This window comes from Harpia harpyja, chromosome 5 (genome assembly GCF_026419915.1).
Source record: "Harpia harpyja isolate bHarHar1 chromosome 5, bHarHar1 primary haplotype, whole genome shotgun sequence".
NCBI classification, from domain to species: Eukaryota; Metazoa; Chordata; class Aves; order Accipitriformes; family Accipitridae; genus Harpia; species Harpia harpyja.
In genome coordinates this window covers 19,132,984-19,146,475 of record NC_068944.1, presented here as the reverse complement: position 1 = coordinate 19,146,475, position 13,492 = coordinate 19,132,984, and positions in this window count along the sequence as shown.

Here is a 13,492-nt window from a genome sequence, read left to right as displayed (position 1 = left end):
AGTAGGGAAGAGATAAACTTTATCACATTAAGCTGGAATCCTCCTTAAGTGTGAAAGATCTGTGTCTTTTAACAGTGCTTTTCTTTTAGCCATGAATATGCAATGGTAGTATTTGAATTTAAGGCTATTTGAGAAAGCAGAACTATATATGAAAGCACACTGTTGCTGTATCAGTGATGCAGCAGTCCTTCAAAATACTATGACATTGATGGTCACTTATAAGATGGTGAATTGGATATATTCATGGTGGAAATACTGGTTTATTCTATTTTGAAATGAATTCAAGCATTATTAGCCAGGCTGTCAGACAACATGGAACTAAAATCGGAATTCCATCACTTTTGTTTGTCCATTGCAATAAGCGACACATTGTTCTCCTGAGAAACACAGATATTCTTTCTTGCCAGCATTGTTTAATGTTGGTCTTGTTGAGTAGTACCACCAGACAATGCCGGTGAGCCCGGCTTAAGAAAACAGAGGCCAAAACCTCTAGTGGCACAAGGGGACACAACTTCGGTGATGTTGTGAAGCTCAGGGCATGGCATGACTATCACTAACTCAGCAAAACTATCAATTGTCTTTGTACTGAAATAACAGCAGTCTTCTGTGATACAAATACTTACATCCATCAGGTGACACGTAGTCAGGCTTTCTGGAGACACTGGGTGATTCTAAAGTATTATTTCAGATGCTCAGCATGCTTTAGGGTCATGTTTAGCATTTCAGACAACAAACATTTTAATGATTCTTTTACTGTAAAATATAGTCATTATTATACATACATGTAGAAACTTAGAAATTTAATGCTGCTTCTCTCCTGCTTTGCACCTGGTGTAACCATTTACTATTTGTAAAAGGGATGAGATGCTCTATAAATAGAATAATAGTATTTTTGCATTCACTTCTCAAATGTAGAAATAAATATACAATGTACAAGGGCTCACCATTTTTTAATACTGTGTTTCCAAAGTTTAGGAGAAAATCACTTATATTTTACTGGACATTTTTCTTCAGATGCACTGTATCCCTGCACTATTTCATCTAGACATAAAACAGCAGTGGGAGGAGGAATTAGTCTTACAGGTGTAACCTGACTTCAAAAGAGATTAAGGCCCCCTATTTACACCAGCATATCCCCCACTGACTTGCTAGTCTGTAGTAAATCTGAACCTAAATGTACACATGGAAACAAACAACACAACATGAAATTCATTATAATTCATATAGACCACCTAATAATTCATAGACCTTTCTTATCCATAGTTTTGGCTAAGACATCCTTCTTCTGTAATTATTATATTGGCAGCTAAGGATAATTACCTTTAGATGTTTTATAAAGGCAAGGCAAAGATGGATTATATATCTGAGAACCTACTTTGGATCAAGAAACCAAAAGCCTTACTAATTCCTCATGTAAGCATGTGCAATTTCAATGAATGCTCTCCACCCACTGGTATCAGTTGAATTTAAGCTCATTGCCATCATACAGAGACTTCATCATGAAAACATATTTTGAACATGCAGAAATGTCCGTGTTGCATTCTTGTGTTTCTCTTTTACAATGTTACTCTTTGTCTTTTGGAAAGTAGCATTGGTTTCATACTGTTCGATATACAGGTGTAGTTTTAAAGAGTTTCTCATTATTTTGTAATGAATGCTAGAAATCAGTGATCACAGAAATCAATAGACCCATGTGCAAATTAGAAAAACTCTTAAGTATGGTAAAGCTGTCATTTTTAGGTACAAATATATATTATCATCATCATCATCATCATCATCATCATCATAATAGAAGAAAGAAAGTCTGTATTGTTCTATCTGTAGATAACTTTCACATTGTATGCACCTCTTGGTTAAGCAAGTTCTGTGAGCACATGAGCTTTAATTAAGCTATTTGTTCTCAGTTCTCCAATGCTTGAAGAAGTAGTAAATCCACTCAGGAGGCAGTATAGTCAAACTTCACATTCAAAAAGGATGCTCAGATGAAATAAATACAAAGTGATTCATAGTAGCCATAGAAGAGCAGAATTTCATTAAAACCTGTAAATTCTGTATAGTTCCTTTCTTCTTCTCCCTACTGACAGAAGCACAAATCCCAGATTTTCATCGTTATGGCTGCTTTGAGTTCCATTTCCCATTTATTCCTTCCGCAAATCAGAGAGTTTATCCTAATAGCCAGCCTCAGAAATTCACTGTCAGGGCCCTAAGTGCACTCACCTGCCCCTGAAGTTTATCTGGCCACATCCAAGACAAGCTGATAAGATCTATTTTGAAGGCAGACCTGCAAAAAGCGTCAGCGAGGCTTCTTCCCATGGGATCTGCTTTAAAGCTGAAGCTCTCCCTTTTGAGCCAGGCACATATAAGTCCATGGGACCTGATGGGGTGCACCTACAAGTGCAGTGGGGACTGGCTAATGTTGTTGTGAAGCCACTTTTGATTGTCTTTGAAATGTTGTGGTGATCTAGGGAGGTTCCTCAGCATTAGAAGAAGGCAAATGTCACTCTTATCATCAAGGAGAACAAGAAGGAGGACCCCAGGAATGACAAGCCAGTCAGCCTCATGTCAATCCCTGGGAAGGTAATGGAGCAAATAATCCTGGAAACCATTTCAAAACACATTAAGGGCAAGAAGTGACTGGGAATAGTGAGCATGGATTTATGAATTAACTGACCTGATAGCCTCCTATGGTGTGGTGACTGGCTTGGTGGATGAGGGGAGAACAGTTGGTGTTTATCTTGACTTCAGTCAGGCTTTCAACACAGTCTCCTGTAACATTCTCACAGACGAGCTTATAAGGTACAGGCTAGAGAAGTGGACAATGAAGTGGGTTGGAAATTGGCTGAACAGCTGGGCCCAGAGGGTTGTGATCAGTGGCACAAAATCCAGCAGACAGCAGTCACTAGTGGAGTATCCCAGGGGTTGATACTGGGTCCAATACTGTTTAACTTCTTTATTAATGACCAACATGATGGGACAGAGTGCACCCTCAGCAAGTTTGCAGATGATACAAAACTGGGAGGAGGGGTTGATATGCCAGTTAGTTGTCTTGCCATTCAGAGGGACCTCAACAGGCTGGAGAAATGGGCAGACAGGAACTTTATGAAGTTCAATGAAGGGAAATGCTAAGTCCTACCTCCAGGGAGGAACAACGCCACGCAGCAGTACTATACACTCCAGGAGCTGACTGGATGGAAAACAGCTTCGCAAAAAAGACCTGGGGGTCTTAGTGAACAAGTTGACCATGAGCCAGCAATGTGCCCTTGCAGCAAAGAAGCCTTACAGTGTCCTGGGCTGCACTGGCAGGAGTGTTGCCAGCAGCTTGAAGGAGGTGATCCTTCCCCTCTGCTCAGCCCTGGTGAGGCCACAGCTGGAGTGCTGGGTCCAGGTCTGGGCTCCCCAGTACAAAGGAGAGAGAGAGGCATACTGGAGCAAGTCCAGCAAAGGGCCACTAAGATGATTAAGGGCTTGGAGTGTCTGACATAGGAGGAGAGGCTAAGAGAGCTGGGTTTATTTAGCCTTGAGCAGAGAAGTCTCAGGAGGATCTTATCAAAGTACATAAATACCTGGTGGGAGGGAGTAAAGAAGATGGAGTCAGACTCTTCTCAGTGGTGTCCAGCAATGGAACAAGAGGCAATGGGCACAAATTGAACTAAAAGAATTCTTTTTAAGCATAAGAAAAAGTTTGTTTGCTTTTTATTTGGAGGGTGACTGAGCATTGGCACAGGTTGCCCTGAGAGGCTATGGAGTCTCCATCCTTGGAGATACTCAAAACCCCACTGGACACAGCCCTGAGCAACCTGCTCTAGTTGATTCTGCTTCAAGCAGGTGGGTTGGACCAGGCAATCCTCAGAGGTGCCTTCCAATCTCAGCAATTCTGCAATTCTGTGATCCCTCCTCAGTGGCTGTTACAGGACCCTTTGACAACATCTTTTCCAAGACACAAAGGAAAAAGAAAATAAGCACTATCAGCATACAGATGTTAGAGGTAAACAACTGTACCCTGGGACGCCTGGAGGTCTAAACTGATCTTCACCGTTTTAAAGCTTAAAAAGAGCAAACTGAACAACATGTGCTAGATAGCACCAGTCTGAAACCAAAAGACTGGAAAACTCTTCTTTTGATGTGACAGTAATGTGATGAGCAGTAGCGCTCTGCCATTGCAAGGCTGTATTGAAAAGCAAGGTACACAGGGAACCTCAGGAACCTGATTTACTTCTTTGCTTCCTTAAAGTCTCACTTTAGGTTTACCTTAGGTAAACCAATACCTTGAGTGGAGTAGAATACTAAAACCAAACAAAAATCCCCCTGTCCCCAAATAAACTGAAAATAAAGCTCTAATTACAGAGAAATAATTCACTGCCAAGCAGAATGTTGCAGAACAGGACTGGTATGACTAGAAGATATGTCAGAACTGAATTTCAGAGAAGCATGTAATTTCTTTCTGATCTCATGAAAAAGATCAAAACATCTGCAGCATAAGTGCTGTAAGTACATTTAATCCAACCTGTATGCTGTACTATGGAAATGGCCAGGAATATTTAGCTGTGGCTAACATATTGTTCCTTTTTTGCCCCCTCCTTAAACACTGTACTCTCTTCACAGCCCAGTCATCCAGTACAAGCCAGTTTTCTCTCTCAAAACCTAGCTCAAATTCACTATTCTCATATGTTCATAAAGGCTCTTAAATACACATTTGCACTGGATACTCTCACCTTCTTAGAAAAGACAACTGCTTCCCACCATTAAAATAACAAGATAAGTGAAATACTGGGAAAGCACATTCCTCTCATTTATCCAGTATGTGCTATATTATTTATCTAACGAAATTGTAATTTCCTTTGCACAAGACACATGTGCAGAGCAGCACGCAAATTTGGTTTCCAAGGAAAGACTGAAAAATGCCAAACTGAGAAACAACAGTCACGTGCACAGCTCAGGGTGCAGGGGATCCCCGAGTTGCCCTTTACCTTCAATAGCTGCAAAGCTTCCTGGGCTAGACCATGAACATCGTTTTGATAGCTACACAAATTCTAAACAAGGATATATTGTTATATATTCATGAAGGCGTTGCTGCAGCTGGATTAGCTTCAGACTCCATCTGATCCGCAGCCCTGCCAGAGAGCCACTGCAGCAACCCTCAGCCTGATACTAGGAAGCACTGGGGAGCCAATCCTACTTCCATTGAAAGAAAGGGAAAAGTTCCCGTTTACTGCAGTAAAATAGGTAAGATCCTAAGTCTCAGTGCTTCCACTAACACTGTTGTCACTCAGCGACACCATACCTCAAGAATGTCCTTTGTGTAAGTAGTAGGGGTTTTTAAAAGAAAACAAAAAACCAAACCCTCAAACAGAAATAAAACACTTGATGCATTACCTGAAAACCTGGTTGCATATCTAGCAGAGCTGACATGGCTACTCTTAAAATGACTAGATGTTTCCTCTAGCAGCGTAATGTCAGCATTGCCACAGTTCCCTTCAGGTAAGAGATTTTCATTTTCTTATCTTTCCCCCAACAAATATCTTTCCTACTGATAAATCATAGGCCTTTATTATCTTCCTGTTGGCTTAAAAAATAAAATACATTGTTTGAAATGGTTCCAATTCTGTGCGTACATCAAGACTAGAGCTCCATCTTAACACAGAGCCACCTGCTGACAGCCAAGTATATTCATTCTAAATCCTTAAAATCAGAACTGGTTGGTGTTTGGATCACATATTGATAGTTAGAAAATAATGGACAGAAAATATGTAAGTCAATTTTAACCAACAGAAACCTTTTATTCCTACCCATGTTGAATTTGGGCTGCTGTCTGTTTCCTAGAAAACAACAGTTCTTGGCAATTTTTTCTGGCTCTTTACCTGTATCAAAGGGCTTTGAGGGAGAGAAGTTAAAAAGCAGATCATTAAAAACAAACATAACTATGCAGCAATCCTGTTGTATCTTGAAACATTTGTAAACCAGCACAGATACTACATGTGATATTTGAGAGCGATTCCTTTTGGCAGTTACCAACTTCTGGATTTTCATTTCAGAGGTGGGCAAATTTCCATTCACCCTGATTCTGTTCAATAGTTAAATGAGCTTCCAAAGCCAGAGGGAAAAGAGCATGATATGACACAGCACATCTCTGACCAGTGTTCAAATCAAGAACATCTGATGGAGCAGCTCACTCTGGAAGACATGTTCAGTCTGGAAGTTTTAAACTGGCTTGTTTTCAGACTGATCATTCAGTCCACTCTGCCTTGTGCACCCGGGGACATTTCAGATGCCATCACCTGTGCACACCTGAGAGGCTATGACAAAACACCTGCATTCAATCCCATTTTAAGCCAAACAACTAGTGCTGATGTATTAGGTGGCAAGTATATGTGACGGCTTAAGGCCATGAAAAAGCAGAGTATTTTCTGCAAATCCTGACAACAGTGTTTACTTATTTCTGCCTAGAGTTGTATGAAGAAGTGAGGGGGGTGTATACAGGAGATCCTTAGGTATTTTTCATTTCCTTCTCAGGGTTGTATGGAAGCAGTCTAACAAAATCTGATGTGGTTATTGATCTCGCAACATTCCAGCTCTTGTTTTCCTGAAATGTCGTCGGTGTGATGAGTAGCTGGCTGCTGCCTGGGGCTGCCCCTGGCTGTCTTGCCATCCTGCACCACCTTGCAGCTCAGGGCTTGTGGAGCTGTAACTTGCCCTAGCTTGCATTCCTGCCCATACACAAAAACCCCCTTTCCTAGAGGCTGACTCTGCCGGCCTGGCTTGCCCATAGAGGGCAGTCCCACATTGGGATGGGTGTCTGTGCCCACACACTCAGACCCACGCGTGCCTGTGCTGCCTGCTGGATGCACACTGGCCATACTGGAGTTCCCCCATCTGTCCCAGTCAGCCGGCCAGGACAAGCGACAGACTCGCTCTGCACCTCTGGCATTGCTGATGTGCTGCAATACAGGAGCACAAGAGCAGCGCTTTGAAACCTCGCCCTACGGCTCTCCTTGAGTTCCATGAGAGGAATGAACTTCCGTGCATACATCTCTTTGGTTAATGCTTGTGTAGCCTCTGTCAAGCAACACATAGGCACTGCGTACTTAATGTTTTTGAGCTTTTAAGAGTATGTGTGTTGAAAGACTAAACACATAATCTAAGACAGAAAGGATTCATCCTACGGGATCATGGGTCTACATGTACCCACTGTAAGAAGCAAAATGGACATTTGACACTGATAGGGAGGAGCCAGCACTACAGAAAGGAATGTGCTATGCAGAAAAGCCCATTAGATATGAAAATAGTTAATACATGGAAACAGGGTAAGGTGCTTCAGTTCGATCTGTGGAAATAACATGAAATACAACCGATCTCTACAAGGTTGTCCCAGGGACAGCAACAAGTTTTAGTCCAAAATGACAGATTGGCCTAATAAAGTGTGTCTCAAAGTGGAAGCAAGTAGGCAGCATCTGGCAGATCTCAGCAGAGGTGGCCAAAGCCTTCGCAAGACGCCTGCAGCCAAGAGCCTTTGAGAATCCACTCTGAGCAGATCCAAGCTCCCAGGTCTGCACTCAGCCCAAAGACAGCTTGCTCATCGACCTCTTCCAGGGGATGCAGCTCAGAAGGCAGCCAGAGCACACATTTCAGCTGGATCCCTCATCCCTACGCTTTCCCTAAAAATTAAACTTAATTGGCATAAAACTCATGGAGTTAAAACAGGCTGACCTTTTCCCTTGGATATGCTTATGGATGGCAGTATATTGTGCATATAGAAGTACAGCTTGTTCTCTCCCCCAGTAGTCCCCAAGAGCGAATACATCAGCATTGCTTTCTTCTTTCTTTAAAAACAACCAAAAAACCCCAAACCCAAAACATTAAAAAATGATGAGTAGGCCAAAGTTTAGCCAAGAAAGTTGTTGAGACAGAGGCCTTGGCTGAGTGCCCATCAAAATCAATAGGAGTCTTTCCATTTAATTAATGGGCTTTGACTGAGCCCTAAGTGAAGGGGGCAGGGGAGGGAAATCTGTGCTGATTACCCACGAACAAAGAAGTGTCTGAAATAATCTGCTGCCATCTGTCTTTGTTTTGCTAACCCACTCAGCTGGGGCTGAAAGGAAAATCCATCAGATGAATGGAGAATTAATTATCGCAAGAACCATCCGTTTGCATTTCTCACCTTCCACAAGAACTACCCCCATTGACCATGTGGGAGATTTCCTTGCATAATTACAACAAACCACCATGAAATTAAGAGGCTACAGCTGTTACATAGGTATGTATATGTGTCATGCAAGTTATAAAAATAAGTAGATTTCTTCAGCCTGGAAGAGCTGCTATAAGATTTCTGATGTATTCAGAGGGGCCAGTAACATTACCTGGGTTTGGGGGTAGGAAGGAGTTTAAGCCTCTTTTAATAAACTATTGGTAACATTTCATGTGATTGCTCAATGCTCTCCAACTATATGGACGTGGAGCTGATTATAGGAATCTAATGCCATTGCATGTAGCATTGTACGTGTATATGTGTACCTGAAGGAGAAAAAGGAATGACAGCATGGAGATGAGAAAAGCTATGGAGCACCAGATTCTTGGATCTGTTCTAACAGGAGGACAAATCCTCTTTTTAGAGTAACCACCTATAAGCAAGAGCACAGAAGCTTAACAACAATCTGATAAATCAGTATTCAGTCAGTGCTGCAGAGGGAAGGAGGAGACACAGCTGACCCCTTGTTTAGGGGATGTGAAGTGTATTTCTATGGGAAGGAGCGGCATGTGTAACACAGTCTGTGAGTCTAGGGACTCCAAGCCAGTGGGACACATACCTACGCAAAAGCACTTCAGCCGTTTGCTCTCACTGCAAATACATAATTGTTTATCAGGTTCCTAACCTAGTGCAATAACTGGAAATATAACTTCTATGGCAACTCCTCACCAGGCAATGATACCACACAGAAAAGCAATGGCTCTTCCTTCCATTTCCTCCAGACGTGATTACTTCAACCACATATTTACGTTAATCCCTCTACCAGTCGATCAAGAGTGGGTTTTTTTTCCATTAGAGAGCACTATCCTTCACCTAGGGTGAAAGAGTCTCCTAAGCGAATTTTTCCTGAGACCATCACAATTCATGATCCACCTAAGATGATCTGTAAGAAATAGGTCTTCAGATTCCAAGGAATTACTTTGGGTTTAGTCACACAAAAAATGGGCACATGTACAATTGAGGCCCACAGAATGTTTTGGGGTACCTTCCCAAAGCACCCAGAAGATTTTACTGACTCTGACTCCAGAGAAATCACTTCCTAATTTCAGATTTGCAGAAGACCCAAGCAGTAGTTATAATTTCCTCAGCATACTACATTTTACAGACAAAATGAAGTTTTGGTATAACTTTACAGGAGTTCAGTGGCATTTCAGAAGAGATTAAGTGGTATGACATGCATGTCTAGAGGTGACAAAATGATGATAAACTATTTAACCTTGGTGACTCATGTGGAAGAAGCATGTGATCTCTGCTGCATGAACACAGCTGTAACTGTGGTTTTTGGACCTCGTGGAAGCCAGCAGAATGACTGACATCCAGAGTCAAGCCTTGCTTTTTGGCTCCAAAGTTACTCTGCAAGAAGGCGTCACAGGAACAGTCATTCTCTGTCACTCATCATGGGAACGTGGGTGAATATGACAGTGGATATTCCAGTTCTGGGTGTGTTTAAGAGCTCTCTTATCAGGTCTGCAGTGGTAGTAATATGCCCCTATCATCTGTCAGAAAGAGAACAGCTCAAATGTCACTGTGAGATAAGGCTGGCAGCCCCGTATTCTCCTCAGCATGTTCCACTCGCTTCATTTCAGAAGCTAAGCAAGACTGGTCCAGGTGCTACTTGGACAGTAGACCACCAGGAAAACATGGCCAGTTGGAGCAATGTGATAAACGGCATGATTTCTCAAGAATCATCCAGACTTACCATCAACGCTCACCTGCTCTAGCCTCACCATAAGTGAACGGGTATAGTAACTTCGTGCTCTGAAGTGTCGTGACCCACATGAATTGGGTTTGTCAGGCATATTACCCAATAGTCAGAGTCAAAACCAGCAAAGCCAAAGCTGAGGGGCAGACAAGCCGGGGGACAGCTACATGGTCTGGGGCCAGTGGGAGAGGCACAAACAGAAGTCTGAGGTCATGAGGTGGGAGAGAACAAGGACTTTGGAGCCGAGGTGACTGGGGGCAGAAAGCTGCAGCTGAGCTGTGGTAGAAAGCGAGGGGTGAATAGTGAGGCTCAGTCTTTCAGTTCTGGGAACTATCGACCTTATAGCATAAACCTATTCCCCTCCTTCTGCAGCCTGACCCACCTAAAGGCAGGCCTGATGGAAACCAGTGGGTGTTGAGATGCAGCACAGACCAACCCAGTGGCTAACAACTACTCCTGTTCCTAAGGGATTATAAAAGACAGCTACACACATGTGAAAATAGTGTAAATAAATAGTGTAAAAAAAGACCTGTTAGGGTCTGAAGGCTGACTGGTTTTTTTGCAGGGATAGGTACAGAGGCAGGCCAGCTCTGGTCAGAAGGCATTTAGCTCCTAAGTCAGGCTTGGACTCCAAACTAGGTCTGACAGTCACTTGATTTTGAGAGCTCCTGGAGCTTACCAAGAGCCTTTTTATCCGGAGAGTGAAAGTACCTGAGCGGAATCTAAAAGCACTAAGTCATAGCAGTATTTTTCTCAGTCTGTTTCAGTCTGTGGTCCCTAAAAATTTCCTAGTGGAGCTCGCTTGGAAATTTCACATGCACATAGATTATTGTGTAGCATCTATGAATCTAGTTCCTGTTTGTGCATCCCTTAAAACTGACTGATCAAGCTCAGAGGTCAACACATCACAGGCTGAAACACATTGATTCAAATGCAGTGGGACCCTCAGGGAGGTCACCCATTAAGCTGTCTGACTACTATTGCCTTAGTCTTTATGTTTTGGACAAAACCAAAATACAATAATTGTTATTTTTAATTAAACTTTGAAAGCAAGTCATATAAGATGTAAACTAGAGACACTCCCTGTCCAAGAAGTTTTTAAAAATCTACTTTTTTAATTAATTAGTGGAACTACAAAGAAGCGTGAGCTCACAGTTCAGTCTTGGGGGTCAGTAGTTCTGGAGTGTTGCCTGGAGTCTGAAGCTCTTCAAGATCTGCTATAAAAATCATAATATCACTGTGCAGCTATGGGACAGTTCCACACTTGATAGCCTCTCATTTTGTGGAGAAAAGCCTCATAAAATAAAATTCAGATGCTTATATTACTGCTGTCACAATGTAGCTCTCAGTAAGTCAGCTTTCAGCTAAATGCTACCCACAAATATCTGCAATTCATTCACCCTTACAGTATTGCAAAGGGGGTAAATGAGGGCAAAGCCCAACCTTCTGATTTTAATATCCTGTCTAACTATAAAACATTTAAATTTACATTTGTGTTCAAAGAATTTCACACCACTGTAATACTCTTGGCAGGGTATTATTTCCTATGTATACAGCATGTGCCCATCCATCAACACTGTCTTGATCCTATTGTTAAAATCATTGAAAACCAAAAAGAACAAAATAAAACAAAATACCCACCCATGAAATCTCATAATAAAGAACATTTTTCTGGGCCAGATGGTTCACTGCAGCAAAAGGTTAGTCTTTTTTTCAAACAGGGCTTTCAACATTGCAATCTTTGCTAGCCACAGAACCATTTCTACCCAATTACAGAGGATTTTAATTAGTACCAAAAAATGTTCCCAGCTTCCTCTGCATAGCCTTGCAGAGCAGCGAGATCACCTTTAGGAAGAGCCTCATCCCCTCCTGTACAGCTAGTAAAAACACTCAGTGGCTCCTGCAAAGCTGTTAGGCGTTATAAAACATGGTTTCATTAACAAAGACTCTGAAAAAGATGGAAAACAATAAAAAGCAACCTCATGAGATCTTTTACTCCACAGTCTTATCTCAAAATAATCAGCTGTATCCACAACCTTCTGTGACAGATGCTTGTTTAATTTGCTCTTAAAAACTTTCGGTGATGGTGCAGTAGCGGTTAACACAAATATTAAGAATGAATGACCAAATCTTTAACATGAACAGCCTGACAGAAATAAAGCAGAACGAGAGGCAGTGGAGATACAAATCTGCTGAATAGTAAAAGCAGTTTAGAAACAAATATGGTTATTTTGAGGATATGGTGACGAATAGAAAGTTGGGTCTCTATGGAAGGGATAAGAAATAATTAAATTTACTTAGAGGTGGTCACAAGAGTGGTTCTAACAGAAATCAGGATCAGACATAGCCAAAAACAGGAAAGGGCAGAAAGGCTGAATAGAAGGTTAGCTTTTGCAAATCTAAGCCAACCCTTGTGATCTGTTACCTTCATTGCTAACACTGCTGTAAGTATATCTGTTCACTTTTTGCACTCCTTCTTAGGTCAAGGGAGGCAAGGTACAGAAACACTTCATTCTACATTAATGTCACTCATGTAATTTGTTGGAGCTTTGAGAAATAGAAGGAATGTCCAAACTGATCCTTGGTGTCCTGATTTGTCCTTTGTATCATTTGAACACTGGCCCAAGCAATGTCTGTGTCTAATTGACTTCACATCTTCAGCAGGCAACTGATCCCAGCACCTAACAGTCACCTTGGAGTTGAAATGTTTCTTAATGGACAATTTAATTCTCCTTTCCTACAGGTTAAGCCTCTATAGGCATAAAGAAAATTTTATTCCATTCCTCTTCATGGAGTTCTCTAAAATCATTGAAGCCTGTGATTCACATCTCCACCCAATCTTCTGATTTCCCAAACTACAGAGCCCATACACCATGTTTTCCAGATCTCTGATCATTCCCACTTTCCTCTGGGTTTGTTCCAATTTGTCAACTTTTTTCTTTAAGGGTGATTAGGAAAACCTGCATGCTCACCAATGTGAAGTTGCATGCAAAACTACTTCAAGTGCCTTCTCCTCCCTGTTAAACATGCCATGTGCAGACTTTTTTTCATAGCAGTGTGACCCCTGTGAGGAGTGACTTAAGCAAACTTGTTGAACTTGAACTGCAGTGGACAAGTAGCATGTATGGAGTCAGTCACTACACCTCAGCAAAGGGACAGTAAAACAGTAATTTAGGCAGAGGGATTAACACAGCTGCTTATTTAACTCCACCTCTAGTGTTCACTCCCTTCAACATCAGCCATGTACTTCGTCCCCTGCATGATTAATGTTTTCAGTGATGACAGAAGCAAAACATTGCAAAGTATTCTGGCCTCCTCACCTCAACCTATGGTTCATTTTCCCTCCCTGTAAAAGAGTGGGACGATTCTGCCTCTTACAGCTAGTGTCCTTATACTGAAACTTATCTTGTCACATCCATTTTAATAATCTCATTTTTTGCCTTGGCCTGCCAGATTTGGCTCATGCTACTCTTTATACTCTTCCTCAGTAGGTTCTGCACACATTTTATTTGTGCGTTGTCTTGCTGGTGTTCAAAGACATTTCTTTG